Source organism: Microtus pennsylvanicus, chromosome 14 (genome assembly GCF_037038515.1).
Source record: "Microtus pennsylvanicus isolate mMicPen1 chromosome 14, mMicPen1.hap1, whole genome shotgun sequence".
Lineage (NCBI taxonomy): Eukaryota > Metazoa > Chordata > Mammalia > Rodentia > Cricetidae > Microtus > Microtus pennsylvanicus.
This window is the reverse complement of record NC_134592.1, coordinates 75,147,501-75,165,104: the sequence shown is the minus strand read 5'-3', so window position 1 is coordinate 75,165,104 and position 17,604 is coordinate 75,147,501. Positions and strand designations below refer to the sequence as shown.

The window sequence follows — 17,604 nt, the reverse complement described above, 5'->3', positions numbered from 1 at the left end:
TATTTGGGGGGGTGAGATAGGTTTTCTTTTGTATTTTAATAAATAAAGACTGCCTGAAGATCTGAGAGTAAAACAGTCCCACTGGTCAGCCTTACAGACCAGGTTATGGTGTCACACACCTTTTATCCCAGCCCTACAGAGGAATAAGATGGGGGAGACAGTTCTCAGACATAGTCTCATTCTGAGAAATCTGGAGGCAGGATCGCCATTTCAGACTGAGGGAGAGGCAAGAGCCAGTGGCTGGCTGTTTTGCTTTTTAGACCTTCAGACTGAAACCCAATTTCTGACCCTGAGCGTTTATTAATCATGCTTCAGGGTTTCTCTGTGCAACAGCCCTATCTCTCCCGGAACTAGCTCTTGTAGACCATGCTAGCCTTAAACATACAGAGATCCGCCTATGCCTGCCACCACCGCCGGGCTGGAATATTGATTGGTCTTTTGAAAGCAAATTCAGAACTTGTGCTCAATGACAGGAGAGCTGCTGCCTGTGGTTGTTGACAACAGGCCACGAAAGCCAACCACTGAAAACCCTGACTCACTAGCGAGAAAATGTCCAAGGTAGAACATGTAACAAACAAACCAGCAACAAAATGAGAATTTAACGGCCAACAAGCAGGACTGTGTGGTGTGTAGTCTGGCAGTCACTTTGCAAGTCTGAAGACCTGAGTTTGAATCCCCAGCATCTACACAGAAACAAATCCACTGTTGGGCCCTAAAGCCCCACCAAGGAGAAGGTCGCCAAGAGACATTCACAACTCGGTTGATGCAATAGCAAGAGGAATTTTTATTCTGCCGCGGCAGAGGTCCCCCAGCCTCGAGAGGAGAAGGACGACTGCTTTGTCTATTACAAGCTCTTTTAAAGAAAAAAAAAACACAAAATCAGGGAGGGGGGAGTACAAAATCAAAGGGAAAGCCCAAAAATCATTTGTCTACTATTTTGACTAGTTCATTTAATGGTCAGCTAACTCTACTTAATCAATGTTGTAACAGTTACAAGGAGGAGCCTTGATCAATGTCATAGTTACAAGGAGGAACCTTGATCAATGTTATGACGGTTCCAAGGTCGTCTCACCCCAGTTCCAGGGTCCAGGTCTATACAATGGAGATGGAAAGTACTCAAAGCGCTCGTGCACGTGTTGTTGGTTACCAGGGTCCTGGTTCCGAGGAAGGGGGGTGCAGTAGTGCTAAGGTGCCTCTAAGTCTTTCACCACAAGAACCTCTCACCCTAGCAAGGGATGAGGAACACAAAAGGATCCCAAGAGCTGGCAGTTCAGTGAAATCCTGTCACAAAAGAAAGATTTCACTCTGGCATCCATCCATGTGTACATGCATGGTTGTACAACCTGCAACACACACACGTACACACACACACACACAAATAACAAGGACCAATGCAGAGCAATGCCCACCACCAACTGCCTTGGAGATACCTACTGAAGTCACAGAAGTGTGCCTGGGAGAAACGTGAAATGGTGTAGCAGTTCAGGAGGAATGGGAGCACACAGCACAGCCCGAGCACCCCTTATCCACAACTGAAATCTGAAACTCAAGATCATCTGCCCCACACTCAGGGAAAGGGCTGCTCAGCTGGAAGTGGGCTCCACTCAGGACCATCCCTTCTGAGATCCATTCAGCCTCAGGAGAAAGCAGCAGGCTAATGTTACCATGACAACAGACACTCAAGACTCCAGCCAGACCAAGGTCACCTGATGGGGTACCAGAACCAAAATGCCTTGTATAAACACATGGGGGCACTGTGGCCAAGCCTTCAAGGTGGCAACAGCCACAGGGTGAATGGAAGCAGGGATAAGTAGCTTGGGAAAGCTGTCTGCAGGGTGATGTGAGAATCCCTTCCCTTAAACCAGATTTCCAGTCACAGCTTCAGGAATCCTGGGAACCCTCACCACACTTCCTGGGGCACAGGCCAGGCAGATGGGAAATTAACCTTCTGATTGTCATAAACCAAGCCTGTGCTCAGCAGTCCTGCCTGGCCGTGACAGACAACCTGGAACTGGATCCTGTGCTCCAGGGATGTGTCACCACAGGGATGAGCCTGCAGCTGACCCCAACATGTTTCCCCCATTCTTGCAATGCAGTGCAGCTTTTGGGGCCTCAGGAAGACCTGCCAGCCTTGCTTATTGACAGCTGAAAAAGTATCACACAGGAAGATGCAGAAGTGAACGTCACCCCTGCCAGCTGTGCCTGTGGCCCACACCGAGTGCCGCTGCCACTGCCCATCACTCAGGAGTCTCCCGGGTGTGAAGGGATAGTGCTGGAGGACAGATCTGACAGAACAGAGGCCCTCAAAACAGGAGGGGCAGAGGAGGTACATACGACTGATGGACACTGGTGTCACTCTCACCAGAGACTCAGGACTGTGCCCAAAACCTGGAGGCGGCAAAGGCCCCAATGGTGTCTTCCAGGATCGGGCTGCAGCTGCCACGTGCCCTCCACCCACTCCTAGTGGATCCAAGAGTAAAAGACTCCATTACCTTCTTAGTTTTCTTCTCATATTGCAGGTATCTGGACTCAACCACTCTTCCTCCTGCAGATGACACAGTGTGTAGTAGGAGCTGCGGGCTGCATTCCTGCCACCCAGCTCCCAGCCACCTGGCTAGCTTATGCCCCAAAATAACAACACACAAATTGTATTCATTTAAACACTGCCTGGCCCCTTAGCTCTAGCTTCTTACTGGCTAATTCTTACATCTTGATTACCCATTTCTATTAATGTGTGTAATCCCAAGGTACGCTTACCAGGAAGATTCTAGCCTACATCCATCCTGGGTCAGAGCTTCATCGTGTCTGCCCTGGAGAGGAGCAGTGGCATGGCCTCTAACCTCACTTCCTCTTCCTCCCAGCATTCTGTTCTGTTTACTCCCCCTACCTATGTTGTAACCTATCAGGGCCAAGCAGTTTCTTTATTAATTAACCAACAGTGTTTGTTAGAGAAGAGGAATACTGCAGCATGAAGACATAGAGCATGAGCAGGACCCCACAGTGGAGAGCCGGGGCCAATGACAGGAAAAGCACCAGCCTTACAGCCCGATGCAGACTGGCTCCTTCAGTCTCCCCAGTATGCACATGGCAGCTACTGCAACTAGTACCTTCACAGGACACTCAGTGTCCATAAGACACTGATGGAACGTCTCTTGTATGTGGGTCCTTGGAGTAGGAGCAAGTGCCAAGTAAGTTCAAAGATAGAAACATTCTAGACCGTGAAAGCCAGGGGCCAGTGGGATGGCTCACTGGGTGGAGGGCTTGAAAGCAAGCCTGATGACTTTGGTTCAACTCTCAAGAGCCTTCCTCTGACCTCTATATGTGCACCTTGGTATCCCCCTCACCTTCAGTAAATAAGTGCAATTTTTTTTTTAAAAAAAAAGGAACAGGAGAGATGGCTCAGTGGTTAAGCGCTTGTTGCTCTTGCAGAGGACTGGAGTTAGGGTCCCAGCACCCACAGGGATGCTTGCAACTGTAATATCAGTTCTGGGAGATTCAACACTCTCTCTGGTGTCCAAGAGCATCTACATTCATGTGCACAGCCCCCTCCCACCTACCAAAACACAAAACAACAAATCCCACAGCATTTTGGGTCTATCCCTCTCTGGTGGAGTCCATCTCTGTTTGTGCTTCAGTACAGTAAAGCTGGGCTGCCCACCGTGGTCTTAGTATTCCCACCTTCCTATCTTTAAATCAGAGGGATAAAGATCCACTCCTGTAACCCTAGATGATGTTAACTGTTGTGAGGGAATGGCCATGCTGGCATGGATTTGGGGGTTCTCGCTGAGATCCCGCAGAGGCTCTGAGAGCATAGGTAATGGACGTAAAAGGCCAAGTCAGACTCTGCTTGGGGATTTTGCCAGGAAAAAGCTTGGAAAATGCAGCCCAGATGTAGGAATCTGACCCTGGTTCAGTTTAAACGTGTTGAGCCTGCAGCCAGGACAAACAGGCCCACTGGTCTATGTGCCCAGGCCAACTCTCAGACCCTGCATGCCAACCATGGAAGACTCCAGATTTCTCATTACAGCTGGTCTGTGGTCGTTTGTACCTTGACCACTCATGTTTCTCAATTAAATGAAGCTAGCAGATTAAAAAGTAACAATAAAGTTAAAGACAGGAGAAGAGCCCACAGCAGCCCAGGGGCAGGGAAGCTGGGGCACACGTGAGCCGTGTCAGACTCTGTACCTTTGGGTTGGGGAGGCCTATGTCCATGCTCTGTCCTCACCACCACTCCAGCCTTTATCACGGGTGGACCCTCATGAGACTCACGCACAGATCCAGGCCCCCTTGGCGGTGGCTGGGGCATCTGGCCTGGCCAGTGTTAACAAAACCAGGCAGCATGCAAACATGTCATAGCTTACACACAAAACTGCCAGGCTGGGGCCACTCAGTGGCACGGTGCTCAATTGGCACAGTGAGGGCCCCAATTCTACTTCTGCCATCGCAGTAAACAAACAAACAAAATATCTGCTGAGGATATAGGTCAGTGGTTAGGCGCTTGCCTAGCAAATGTGGGGCCCTGGGCTCCATCCCTAAGACCAAACCCCAAGCCCCAAACCCAACCAGGTCCAGTGATCACTGTCAACCCTGAGGGTCTGAGTTTAGTCCTCTGGACTCCTATGGTGCAATGAGAGAAACAACCACCGAAATTATGCCTAACCCCCATGTGTGTGCCACATGTGCTACCTGCCCCACACGAAGTGTAACAAAAAAAAAGGAGCCTATGAGGCTGAGGAGTACTTGCTCTTCCAGCACCCACACCGGGCAGCTCCACAGGTTTCTGAATGAACTTGGATCTGTGGCCTGTGCACATCTAGAGCTACACTTTCGAGGGACTTCAACTCTCCAAAGGACAACTACAGTCACAGGACACCTCAGGGACAAAGACAACCCCGAGTCCCCAAAGGCATGCCACTGAGCAGTGGAAGTTTCAGACTTGTCTCTGTCTCCCCTGCCCCCAAGAAACCCCTTTCATGAACTAGATGGCACCCTGGAGGTTGAGGCAGGAGGATCAGGAGCTGACCGGCAACCTGGGATCCATGAGACTTTCTCAGAGAACAGAAAGGTTCAGCATGTAAGGCACTTGCTTGCTGCCCAGCTTGATTGATGACAAATTGACTCCCACAAGTTCCCTTCTGACTTCTATACTCATGATACAATATGCACACCCCTCCAAAGAGATCAATACACGTGTAATAAAAAAATTGAACAAAAATCGTTGATGAAGACAAAACAAAACACTTTCCTTAAAGCGCTCACCTTGTACTCTTCTTCCTTTTGTCTTGGGGACACCAGTGGCTGCGGGCTTCCTACAAGAGAGAAGAGAGATGTGCTATTCATCCATCTACAAGATCTGCAGAGGCCAGAGCCACCTTCTGTCAGCTGCAGCGGGGCATGTGAAGGTCGTCCCTAGACAAGCAGGAGGTGGAACCCCCACAAGACCAACTTCCTCCTGAAGGCAGTAGAACACTGGCCCACAGGGATCAGAGCTTCCCGACCAGGAAGATCCCTGTCTCATCAGGCTGGTGTGACAACAGCCAGAGAGGTGGGAGGGCTTCGGAAGGGCTGGGGCTGAGGATTTGCAAGCACAGGGGCTGGAGAAGACAGGAGGGAAGAGTCCAATGGTAAGGATGAGATGGCAGGTTGGGGAGAGGACGGTGACACAGCCTTTCTCTGCAAAGTGTCAGTTTCCTAGGCTCCCCGGTCACTGTCATGACCAGCAACTACTCAACTTTGCTATTCTAGTACCAAAGTTGACAGACACAATGGGTGGGCCATGTGGCAACAAAACTTTGCTGACATAGCACATTTTGGGTCACACATTGCTCATATGTCACCAAATAGTTGTATTCTCTAAATATTTTCATTTTTATTTATTCTGTGTATGTCTGTGTGAGTGCAGCTGTGTAAGTGCCACCAACTGTGCGTACCGTGGTGCCTGCAGAGAGGTTAGGGGACAATCTCAGCATAGGTCACGTTCCACCTTCTCATCCACGGGTGCGTATACCAGGCTAGCCAGTCCTCACCCCTGCAGACTCTCCTGTTTGGCCTCCCATCTCCCTGTAGGGTGTGCTAGGAGTGCAGGCACTACTGCATCCAGTTTCTACGTGGCTTCTGGGGACCCAAACTCAGGTTGTCAGGCTTGTTCAGTGATAATTAACACACACACACCCGCACCCACCAACAGGGTCTCACGCTACAGCCCAGGCTGGCTGAGAACTCATCATCTTCCTACCAGGGCTGGACAGACAGTTCGCAGGATAAAGAGTTTGCTGCTCTTGCAGAGGACTTGAGCTCAGTCCCCAGCAGTCCAGCTCTGGGGGTCTTAAGCCTCTGCTGCTGGCTTCTTCCTGAAGCCTACAGATGGTAGGGGCTTGGCTTTGGGAAGCAGGGCAGGTGCGCCTGCTGTGGTCCCTCAGGATGCCCCGGGGTCTGCCCATCAATCACGGAGGCCTCAGCAACATGGCCTTGACCTGACCTGTGCCCATCACTACCCGTGTAAAGAGCTGGAAGTCTGAGGTATAGCGCTGGTCAGGAGGCTCCACCCACCGGCCTCTTCTCTGTAGCACTTCAGCCTTTTAAATCTGATGCAGTATGTGGTGCTCACGTCCTCTGACACACGGGAGGGCAAAGGATGACTTTTGTAGTTGGGTCCTGGGAATCCTGAGGCTATGAGGCTTGGTGGCAGCACCTTTACCTGTGAGTAAGGAAGCTGGCCTGGGGCCGCGTGTGGTGGTACAAGTCTATAAGCTCCAGAGGCAGAGGCAGGTGGACCTCATTGGGTCAAGTGTCTAAGTGAGGGGCCTACTTAACTTATCATCTCTCAGCATCCCAAGTGCCTGTCACAGAGCCAGCCTGGCAGGCATACCCTGCCCCTACCCTGAAGTTCCCCAGCTTCTCTTTTCTATATAACTCAGCCATTTTGTCCACTTGGTCTGTATGTTTCTAGTGCTCTCTTTGCTCCCTCTTTCTCTTCTCATGGCCTGGTTCAGGCTGCTAGGCAGGTTCAGTATGGACTCTTCCTGATGCCTCTGGCTGTACTTTCCCTCATATCTACAATAAACCTTCTGCTCAACCATATACGTTGGAGCAGTCATGTCCTCATTTTTCTTTTCTTTTCTTTCTTTACTTCTTTTCTTTCTTTCGTTACTTCTTTTCTTTCTTTCTTTCTTTCTTTTTGAGACAGGATTTCTCTGTGTAAAAGCCTTGGTGAGAGCTACCTGCCTCTGCCTCCCCAGTGCTGGGATTAAAGGCCTGCAGCACCACTGCTGGGCCACATCCTCATTTTTCATTCAGATCTCTGTGATCTGTGAGCTGGAAGCTCACAGGGTCTCCACAGGGAGTTCTGTGACAGTGTGCTAGTATTCTTTGACTTATTAAAATATTCCTTTTAATCGTCTTACATTCACTAGCATTGGTAAGCTGTAACTAACTGGATAAAATACATGCCTAAATTTAGCTTATATGTCCAGTTTAAATACACCAGGTAATGGTGCCCAATTCTCAAGTGCCTTTACAGATCTGAGAATATGGCAATTTAACAAAAGTGCTTCTAACACAGACATGCCAGCTCCCATGGCACCTATAGCTCCTCCAAGAAGATACATGGTTACAAAGATCTTCCACCTTGAGGCTTGCCTTTGGGTTTTGCAAAGACACCCCCACACCAAAAAGCGGCCTTTTACCTCTTCAGCTTCCTGGATGCCACCCGGGGACTCAATCTTCTCATCCTGCCATGACAGGTGGACTAAATCTTCCCCCCACAGGAAAATCTTGGGGCCTCTTGTACCCAGCAGCTAACGGCAATCACTGCCTCCAGGCTGATGTTCTCCGAGGACTAAGGAGAGACTTGGGATTGCCTGTGTAGCTAAAAAAGGTGTCTCATTTTTGCCCATTTATCCCCTTAGATCTGTCTAATGGCATTTGGTGACTTAGGGTACTGTTCACTTATTACTTCATCCATGGCATTTGACAACTTAAGGTACTGGTAGCTCATTACTTCATTTGAAGTTTCCTGCTAAAATACAAACAGGTGTGCCTCTTTCAAGGCTTCATAGTTCAGATTAACAGGTGTATCTTAAAAATCCAGAGTTCCCAATTCCCTTTAATTGTCTTCTAAAATGTACAAACCTTCTAACCTAAAGCAATAGCCTTTTGCTATGACACCAAGATGTAAATCTGTTCCAGTTCTCTTACAGATACCTACAGGTTTCTGGAAAAAGTTCTACTGCTGTATCAAAAATCAGGTCTGGTAATAATAATAATAATAAAAACCCCAAACAAACAACTAACAGTCTTCCAGAGCCTGTTTTTTTTTAATTTTTAGATTTATTTGTTATGTATACAACATTCCTTCCGTGCTGGGTGGTGGTGGCACACGCCTTTAATCCCAGCACTCGGGAGGCAGAGGCAGGCAAATCTCTGTGAGTTCGAGACCAGCCTGGTCTACAATAGCTAGTTCCAGGACAGGCTCCAAAACCACAGAGAAACCCTGACTCAAAAAACCAAAAAAAAAAAAAAACCCAAAAAACAACATTCCTTCCATGTATGCCAGCAGGCCAGAAGAGGGCACCAGATCGCATTATACATGGCTGTGAGCCACCATGTGGTTGCTGGGAATTGAACTCAGGACCTCTGGAGGAGCAGTCAGTGCTCTTAACCTCTGAGCCATTTCTCCAGCCCTCCAGAGCCTGTTTGAACCCCACCCATTTTCACGCATATTTTACAGGTCACTCTGGCCATCTGGGCCAAGACCAACTTACAAAGCGCTCTCCAGAAAACGCCAACACCTGCACCAGCTCCTGGGACTTCACCACTGGTACCAACTCTCCTGGATCAAGGACACCTAACAACTAAAATCTGGTTTTATCTGCTAGTGTGTCCCAATTGTACACCCGAGCCTCACCTGTACAACTAGGGCACTTCTCTGTCCCATTCTTTCTGGCAGTTAATGACTTCCCATGGCTAGCCCTATTCATAGGGTCAATGATAACAAATGCCTCCTGCCTTCTCATCTCCCTCAACCAACAGCTGCCTGAGGTCTCCCTGATGACAGTAAATGGGAAGCCGCTCCAGCCACGCCTCTCATGAGCCCACCAACTCCCCCCTTGCCAATGTCACTCCATGCTCACAGGAAGTGGCCAGACCTGAGTCGGGTCCCTATATCCAAGAGTCTGGGATGTTTGGGTGAAAGTGTCACCCCAGCCCCTGGCATCCATTTCAAGCCCCCTCCCCTGGGAAAGCCCATCAAGCCTCCCCAGGGAGGGTCAGGACTACTCCCACAGGGTTTTTAGGCTGTCCCCCAAAATATGAACATGTGGTCTCCCCTTCTCTCTCTTCCCCTCACCATGCTTTCCTGGTGCCACCCAGGAGCACTCCATCAAACATGGGCATCTTTTACTCGGTCTAATTTGGTCTGATTGGAATTATTTGTGTTGGCAGAGAGGCTCGTCTAAGAAATATTCCTAACAAAAACAAAAGCTGGGCAGGTGGTGGTGGCGGCGCACGCATTCAATCCTAGCACTAGGGAGGCAGAGGCAGGTGGATCGCAGTGAGTTCGATGCCAGCCTGGTCTACAAAAGCTAGTTCCAGGACAGGCTCCAAAACTACAGAGAAACCCTGTCTTGAATACAAAAACAAAAACAAAAAGCCAAACAAAAACAAAAACTGGTTTATTTGAGACAGGTCCTCAGGTAGGTAACTCAGGCTGTCCTTGAACTTGGGATTCTTCCACCACCACCTCCTGCCTGTGCTGACAGGCAGGCTTCTAGTGAAGCTCAGGTGGGGTGGGAGAGTTTCTTTACCATCACTGAGTACTTGTGGTTGCCACTAGCATCAACCCGCCCAGGTGTAGATTTTTATCAATTTCCAGACCATAACTCTCAAGCAATTATTTTGAACTCCCCGACTCTTCCCCCCTTTTTAAAAAAAAATGTAATTATTTATTTATTTATTCATTCATTCCTTTATTATGTATACAATATTCTGTCTGTATGCCTGAAGGCCAGAAGAGGGCGCCAGACCTCTTCACAGATGATTGTGAGCCACTATGTGGTTGCTGGGAATTGAACTCAGGACCTTTGGAAGAGCAGGCAATGCTCTTAATCACTGAGCCATCTCTCCGCCCCCCCCCCCCGACTCTTCCCTTATCAGTGCTTCAAAACTCCTTTCAGGAAAAAAGTAAACTTGAAATTCTAAGAAAAAAAAAACCTATCCAGGCTCCAATACTTCCCAAGCTCACTAACAAGGATGAATCCCGCATTGCTGTGGTGCAGCCGACTGGTCCAGCTGCTGCTGGGGGAGCACACTAATCATCCCCGCGGGAAGAGTGGCAGGAACTGGAGAGTTCGAAGCAAGCCTGGCTTACAAGAGACCCTGTCTTGGAACCAAAACAGAACAAGTCACACACAGAACTCAGGAGGTTGAGTGCTCCCCTAGATGCAAAAGCTAGGAACCATGAGGCTAAGTTACCTGCTGCCAACACCAAAGTACCACACACAACTCCACTCTGAGCCGCACAGGAGATGCTCAGAGCCTGGACCTCCAGGCTGGGAGGGATTCGGGGAGTGGCTCTAAGGAGCCCCGTTCTCCCGCTTGGGCACCCGTCAGCCCAGGCTCTGGCCAGCCCTCGGGTGCCCCTAAACCCCGCCCTACTGTGCCCCCAACTCACCCCGCGTCCCGCTCCGAGGAGTCCGCCATTTTTCCGCCTTCCACTCAAAGAGCCTCTTCTCGGGGCTCCGCTCTCTAGGAGGCAGGCAGGACAGTGGGGCACTGGGGCCTGTCAGCAAGTGAAGCCAAGGAGCCCGCTTTTTTGGGAGCGCGCTCTGAGGGGGCAGGGCTCTGTAGCGCCCCGCCTCTCACAGCTCGAGGGAGCCAGAAAACAGGACCACACCAACAGCAGGGGCGTGGCTCTAGTGGGCGTGGCCCAGAGCACCCCTCCTCCCTGGAGCAGGGCGGCCAAGGTTCAGGTGAGTCCTTTCAGTGGTTCTCCTGATGGGAGGACAGAGCCGGGGTTGGTGCTGGTGTCCCAGGGCGCGAGGGTGTGACGCGGCCTGGGGGTCGCGGGGTGACTGATGGGGGCGAGAATGGCGGGCTTACGGGGCTCGAGGGCGCCTTTGAGCGGTGGCTGTGGAGAGGACTTGGCTGAGGTGGACACTGAGGAGGGGGTCTCAGGAAATCCAGGAGGCCAGGAAGGCGGAGCTGAGGGCCCGAGCTGGGGAAAGAGGCATCTAAAGCGCGGTCCTAGCTCTCGGGTGTCGCCGAGGTGTGCCAGGCGCTCAGAGAATGGGACAAGTTCTGCGGCTGCCCTCTAATGGGAGTGGAGCCTGCAAAAGATGGGCCTGGAAAGCCATGCAAGAACAGCTCCTCAGAGAGCCTGAGGTGGGGGGGAGGAAGAGGAAAGGGCTCCAGCGGCCCGGGAGATGACGGGGTGCAGCCTCTGGAGGCTCGCCCCCGCCTTCCCCTTCTTGATTCATCATCTTCTTCCTGACTTCACACCCCGACAGCTGGGTGATCTGCAGGGGAGAGTCCCAGCGTCCTCTGGGTCTGTCTGTCTCTGCCTTGGAACGTGCATCACTTTCCGCTCCAGAAAGGACTAGCCAGGTTCTAGGGGAGCTAGGGAGAAGTGCTAATGCTCCAAATGGCCAGGAGCCGGGTAGGGTGGAAGCCACCCTCTCACGAGAGTTGCATCCATGGACTTAAATGGGTAAAGCCCGACATACAGGAAATGTGTCCCCCGCAGGGGTTGTGAGATCAGCACCAGGGAAGCACAGCTGCCAGCAAGCCCTCCGTTCTTTTTCCGGGGTCTCCTAGCCCTAGGGCTTCTGAGGGGAGGCCTATCTGCCTCTTTGGCTTGGATGCAGCCCCTCATGTTACAGCTCCTTTATTCCCTGAGTATTGTCTGGTCTTAGACTCCAGAACCTTAAGATGTCCAGGAGTGACTGGAGGTGGCATTGACAACTGAAAAGTTGTCAAAGGCCCATCTGCTCCTACAAGGGCCTGGAACTGCCTAGTTTTGGATGGCATGACTTTCTTCTTTCCCCTCCCCTATTGCTAGGATTCCCTATCTGCTGTGTGCTTGCAGAAGAAAACCAGGTTTAGAGTTCCATTTGGTACACAAATCTGAATATAAAGAAAGTCTTAGAGACATGACTACTCTATTCACTTCTGGAATGGTCTGTAAGAAAGCTCTCATCTTAGCCTGTCCTAGGGCACACTGCTCAGTCATGCCTCTTGCAGTGTCAAAGACTGCTTGGGTCTGGAGACCCCAGGGAGGACCTGAATCTTCCTATGCCAAGGCCGTGTGGTTTCCACTGTGTACTCAGAGCATGTGACTGCGTGGGGGTCTCCTGGAAGAAGTGCCCTGTGTCTGGTGTCCTCCTCTGCAAAGTAACCGGATTGGTCTGTGTCAGCTTTTTCCATGAGCTGACCCCACTCACTAACTTTCGTGTTTCTAGTACATACCCTTTGGTTTTATGCAGCCCTGACTTTCTTCTGTCTCCTGCATTGCAATCCTGGGCATGGAACTTAGAGCCTTACACGTTCATGCTGGGTAAGTGTTCCACCATGGAGCCATACCCCTAGCCAGGTATCCAGTGTGCTTCTTGCACAAAGCACAAAGCTGTGGCTTTGACCTCCTGGTTGGGTAAAACCCTCTCTCAAGTCCAGCTGATGACCGTGTGGGTCAGTTGGGGACTCAGGTCTCCTGGCTTGACACCCTTCCTGACAAGACCATGAAATAGTGGCGTCTCTTCCCTCATCTCTGGAGGCATGTGCTGGATGGGTCCAAAGTCTGCCAGAGCAAGAGCCGGTTGTGCCAAGTGCTTGGCTGCCTCCTGAGAGCAGAGCTGAGACCTCCTTGTGCCTCAGGGACAACTACTGTCCCTTTTCATAGAAAAAATGATATTCCCATTGGGCAGGTGCACAGAGTGACAGGTGGCATGTGTTATCAAAGGGGCAGAACTGGAGATCGAGGTTTAGGATGAGGGGAGTTCATTATATATCCTCCGAAGAGGTGGCTGATCCCAGCCACACCTGGGAAGTCATGTTAGTGATGAACCGCAATGACTGGAGCAGAGACCCAGTTGCAATGGGGTCTCTGCTGTTTGGCACACTTGCTGGCCCCTGCTTTTGTTTGTCCCAGCTGTCTATTCCATTCAGCCACCAGGAGAGGGTCTTTGTTCTCTCAAAGTAGTGCTAGCTTTGGAGCTGGAACCATAGACTCTGTAGAACCAGGGAGCATGGCTGACAGGCTAGGTTCATGCTCCAGCTCTCGGCACATTCAAGGCCCAGGCATCTCCAGCACCACAAGAGAACAAAAAGCCAACAAGTCCTTGATCCTCAACCCTCTACAACAGCCCTTAATTCAGATGTGGCTGTCAGACTGTTGTGATATTTGGTGTGGGTTCATTCTTTGGCCGCAGGGCCAGCTTGTCTACCCTGTGATGCTGTAGCATCCTTGGCTCACATTATCATGAGGGTCATGACCAGAGATGATGACAGGTTGTGTCATGTGGAGTGAGCCACATGGAATGCACCCAAGGTGAGAATAGATGCTGTGTGTGAAATTATGGCTACAGCCCCTCCTGGCCTCAGTGCTTCTCCCAGGCATTTGCAGGAGTTGGGGGAGAGGTGGGGAGACCTTGGATACTAATTCTGCTAGCTTCTGGGTGGGAGGAGAAATACCCTGGAGGAACCAAGGCAGGTGGGCCCCATGAGGCAGCCTGACAGGCACAGCAGGACCATTGTCTCTCTTGCCATTGTATCACCACTGACCTGAGTTTCTGGAGACTCTGTCCTCATCTGGGAACAAACTGTCACTTTTCTTGCAAGATTAGCTATACCAGACTCCAGCATGAAAGGTTGTCTGATCGCCATGCCTCTGATAAACGGCATTATCTCCTCCACGGCCCAGGCCGCCAAGGTCCTCATCCTTTCCCACACTGTTGAAGTTCTTTTGGGGTTTGTGTCTTTGTTCCTTGCTGTCCCCTCTCTTTCTGCCTGTTCCTTTTGACTCCTCTCACCAATGACCGTGACATAACTGCTTTCTTCAGTGGGAGAAGGTCGCCTAATCTGGAGCTCCTCCAGCTAATGACCCTCTCTCAGATGTGCACCCCTCCCCATGTCCCACCTGCCAGGAATTTGTGTCTTTGAGGTCCCCAACCCAGCTGTGCCAGGCAGCCCCTGCCCGGCCCATCATTCAGCCAGACCCAGGCGTGGCCTCCTCACAGAGCAAGACAGGCCATTCTCTTCTGCCCTCGTGGTTCCCTGAGGGACAGAACAAAGGGTCTTGTCTCTGCACTGCTATCCACTTTGGCTGGGAAAATCCTCCACTATTAGGCACGTTGGAAAAATGCAGCCGATGAGCTCAGGATCTGCTCATTTCCTAGTCAGGGATCCCTGAGAAGTGATTCAGGGGTTCAGCCTGGAGGATTGTGCTGTGATGAATAAGCTGGCAGAGTTGACTCATGTAGATCCTGGCTCTGCAGGGTGTCATAAGCACATGTGTGGACGTGTGAGGTGAAGTCAAGCTAGAGCCAATTCTGGCAGTCTTGCGTCTGCCACAGACTAGATGGACAACCCACAGGCCGTCATGAGGTTCTGAAGGCCAGGAGTCCAAGACCACATACAGACATGGCCACCTCCTCTGGGGTTCATGGTAATCTACCCCAGGCTCATGGGTGGCCCCATCTTCCCCCTTTGTCTCCTGTCATCTTTCTTTGAGCTTGTCTCTGTGTCTTAACTAGGAGGACACTAACCACACAGATGAAAGTCCATGTTAGGGATCTCGCTTCATTTTAATCGTTATTGTAAAGAACCTTGTTTCCTGATGGAGTTGTCTTTAAAGTCAGAGGTGGGGATCTTGGAGTAGCCTTACGTGTAGTCCCAGCAGATATGCTGAGACAGGGAGGAAGATCCTGAGTTGAGACCAACCTGGGCTGTAGAGCTACAGTTTCAAAGACCAAAAAGTAAAAGTTAGCATCCTGGGCTTTAAGAATTGAGCTCATGAGCAAAGGGTGAGGGCGTCTTGGCCCTTAATGCTAGATCAGTGACAAACTTGGTTTTCAGCCAGTAGAGGACTTTGGGGAGACAGATCATCCCCCGACACTCCCCCCCCCCCGCAATGTGTTCATCCAGTTCCTTCTCTGTTGAATAAACACTTGCACTCGCCTTTAATCCCAGCACTAGGGAGGCAGAGACAGGCGGATCTCTGGGAGTTCGAGGCCAGCCTGGTCTATGAGAGCTAGTTCTGAGACAGGCACCAAAAGCTACAGAGAAACCCTGTCTCAAAAAAACAAAAAAAAAACACTTTAAGGAATGAGTAAGTTGGTTGACCACGTCAACTCTGGAAAGCTCCTGGGAAGGGAGTTCTCGGGATTCTACCCTCTTATGTTCACAGTAAATCCAGAGAGGCTGGGATTCTGTCTGGAAGGAGCTGGTGATCTTTGGGGACTTTTGCGGAGAGGGATTGCCCAAATTGGCCTTGAATTCCCAGTCCTTCTACTTAAGCCTCTCAAGTGCAGGATGACAGGTTTTGAACCACCACACCTAGCCTTTTAGATATTCAAGACAGGGTTTCTCTGCAGCTTTAGAACCTGTCCTGGAACTAGCTCTTGTAGACCAGACAGGCCTCGTCCAACACACAGAGATCTGCCTGCCTCTGCCTCCTGAGGGCTGATATTAAAGGTGTGCACCACCACCATCTGGCTTACACCTGGATGGCTTTCTTTTGTGGTTTGCAAGGGGCTGTGAGTGTTGGGTAAGGGACCAGGTGAAATTTACAAACAGCATGAAGTGGGATGCCCTATTCATATCATTTCTGTGTCACGGAGAACAACATCCCAAAGCTACTTCATCGTGGATCAGCTACTGCCTGAGACAATTGGTTTGAAGAAGCTTCTGGAAGGGTTTCAGAATCTTTCAGTGAGAATGGAGGGTTGATTGGGAGCCAGGCTTGGAGTGGGCCCTTGGGGACAGTGAGGGGAACAGAGACTGTTTTGTCTGTGTAGTCAGGAGTTCACACCATGGCAGGAGCTGTGAAGGTGTCCAGGGGCAGAAAACTTGTTTCTAGAGCCACGGGGAAGCCTGGAGATATGGCTCAGTGGTTAAAATTGCTTGCTGCTTTTCCAGAGGACCAGAAATATGTTCCCAGCAAACCACTGTGGGCAGCTCACAGTCACCTGTAACTCCAGCCCTAGGTGACTCTGATGCCGTCTTCTGCCCTCTGCAAATGCTGCAAACACAATATAAGTCAGCACAGAAATACATAAATTAAAATAAATAAGCTGTTATGGAGACCAGGAAGCCAGACCTTGGAGGTAATAATGCTGCTTCTAGAGCAGCAAGGCCACAGCAGTGCATCAATATCAGCACCCAGACCTGGGTTCTTCCTACCGCCCTTCCCAGAGTCAGAGCCACCTTCATTTGTTCTTGAATGAGTGAATGTGCCGAGAGCTGGAGCATGAACCTAGCCCGTCCCTAACCCTAACCCTAACTCTAACCATAAACCTAAACCTAACACTAACCCTAACCCTAACTCTAACCCTACCCCTAACCCTAACCCTAACGCTAACCCTAACGCTACCCCTAACCCTAACCCTAACACTAACCCTAACGCTAACCCTAACCCCTAACCCTAACCCAACCCTAACTCTAACCCTACCCCTAACCCTAACCCTAACCCTACTCCTAACCCTAACCCTACACCTAACCCTAACCCTACAGCTAACCCTAACACAACCCTAACCCTACCCCTACCCCTAACCCTAACTCTAACACTAACCCTAACCCTAACCTAACCCTACCACCAACCCGAACCCTAACGCTAACCCCTAACCCCTACCCTAACCCAACCCTAACCCTAAACCTAATCCCTAACCCTAACCAAACCCTAACCCTAACCCTAACTTTAACCCTAACGCTAACCCTAAACCTAATCCCTAACCCTAACCGTACCCCTAACCCTAACCCTTACCCCTTAAACTAACCCAACCCTAAACCTAACTCTAACCCTAAACATAACCCTAACCCTAACCCTACCCCTAACTCTAACCCTAACCCTAAACCTATCCCTACCCCTAACCCTAACCCTAATCCCTAACCCTAACTGTAACCCTTACCCCTAACCCTAACCCAACCCTAACCCTAATTCTAACCCTAAACCTAACCCTAACCCTAACACTACCCCTAACTCTAATCCAGACCCTAACCCTAACCCAAACCCTACCCCTAACCCTAACCCTAAACCTAACACTACCCCTAACTCTAATCCAGACCCTAACCCTAACCCAAACCCTACCCCTAACCCTAACCCTAAACCTAACACTACCACTAACCCTAACCCTAACCCAACCCTAACCCAACTCTAACTCGAACCCTAACACTAACCCTAACCCCTAACCCTAACTCTAACCCTACCCCTAAACCTAACACTAACCCTAACCCTAAGCCTACACCTAACCCTAACTCTAACTCTAACCCTAACAAACATTACCCCAAATCCTAACACTAACTCTAACCCTAACGCTAACCCTAACCCCTAACCCTAACTCAACCCTAACCCTAACTCTAACCCTAACCATACCCCTAACTCTAAACCTCAGCCTA

General features: G+C 50.4%; 1 protein-coding gene across 1 annotated transcript in view; it reads right to left on the bottom strand.

The window, feature by feature from the left end:
• Window positions 1-17,604, bottom strand: part of LOC142834739 (HAUS augmin-like complex subunit 8) — a 90,679-nt gene that overhangs the window by 13,671 nt on the left and 59,404 nt on the right. Inside the window, exons 4-5 of the mRNA XM_075947556.1 lie at window positions 5,260-5,309; window positions 2,493-2,545 (exon numbers count right to left, since the gene is read on the bottom strand). The gene's annotated coding sequence lies outside the window, so the exon portion shown is untranslated. The remainder of the gene's footprint in view (window positions 1-2,492; window positions 2,546-5,259; window positions 5,310-17,604) is intronic.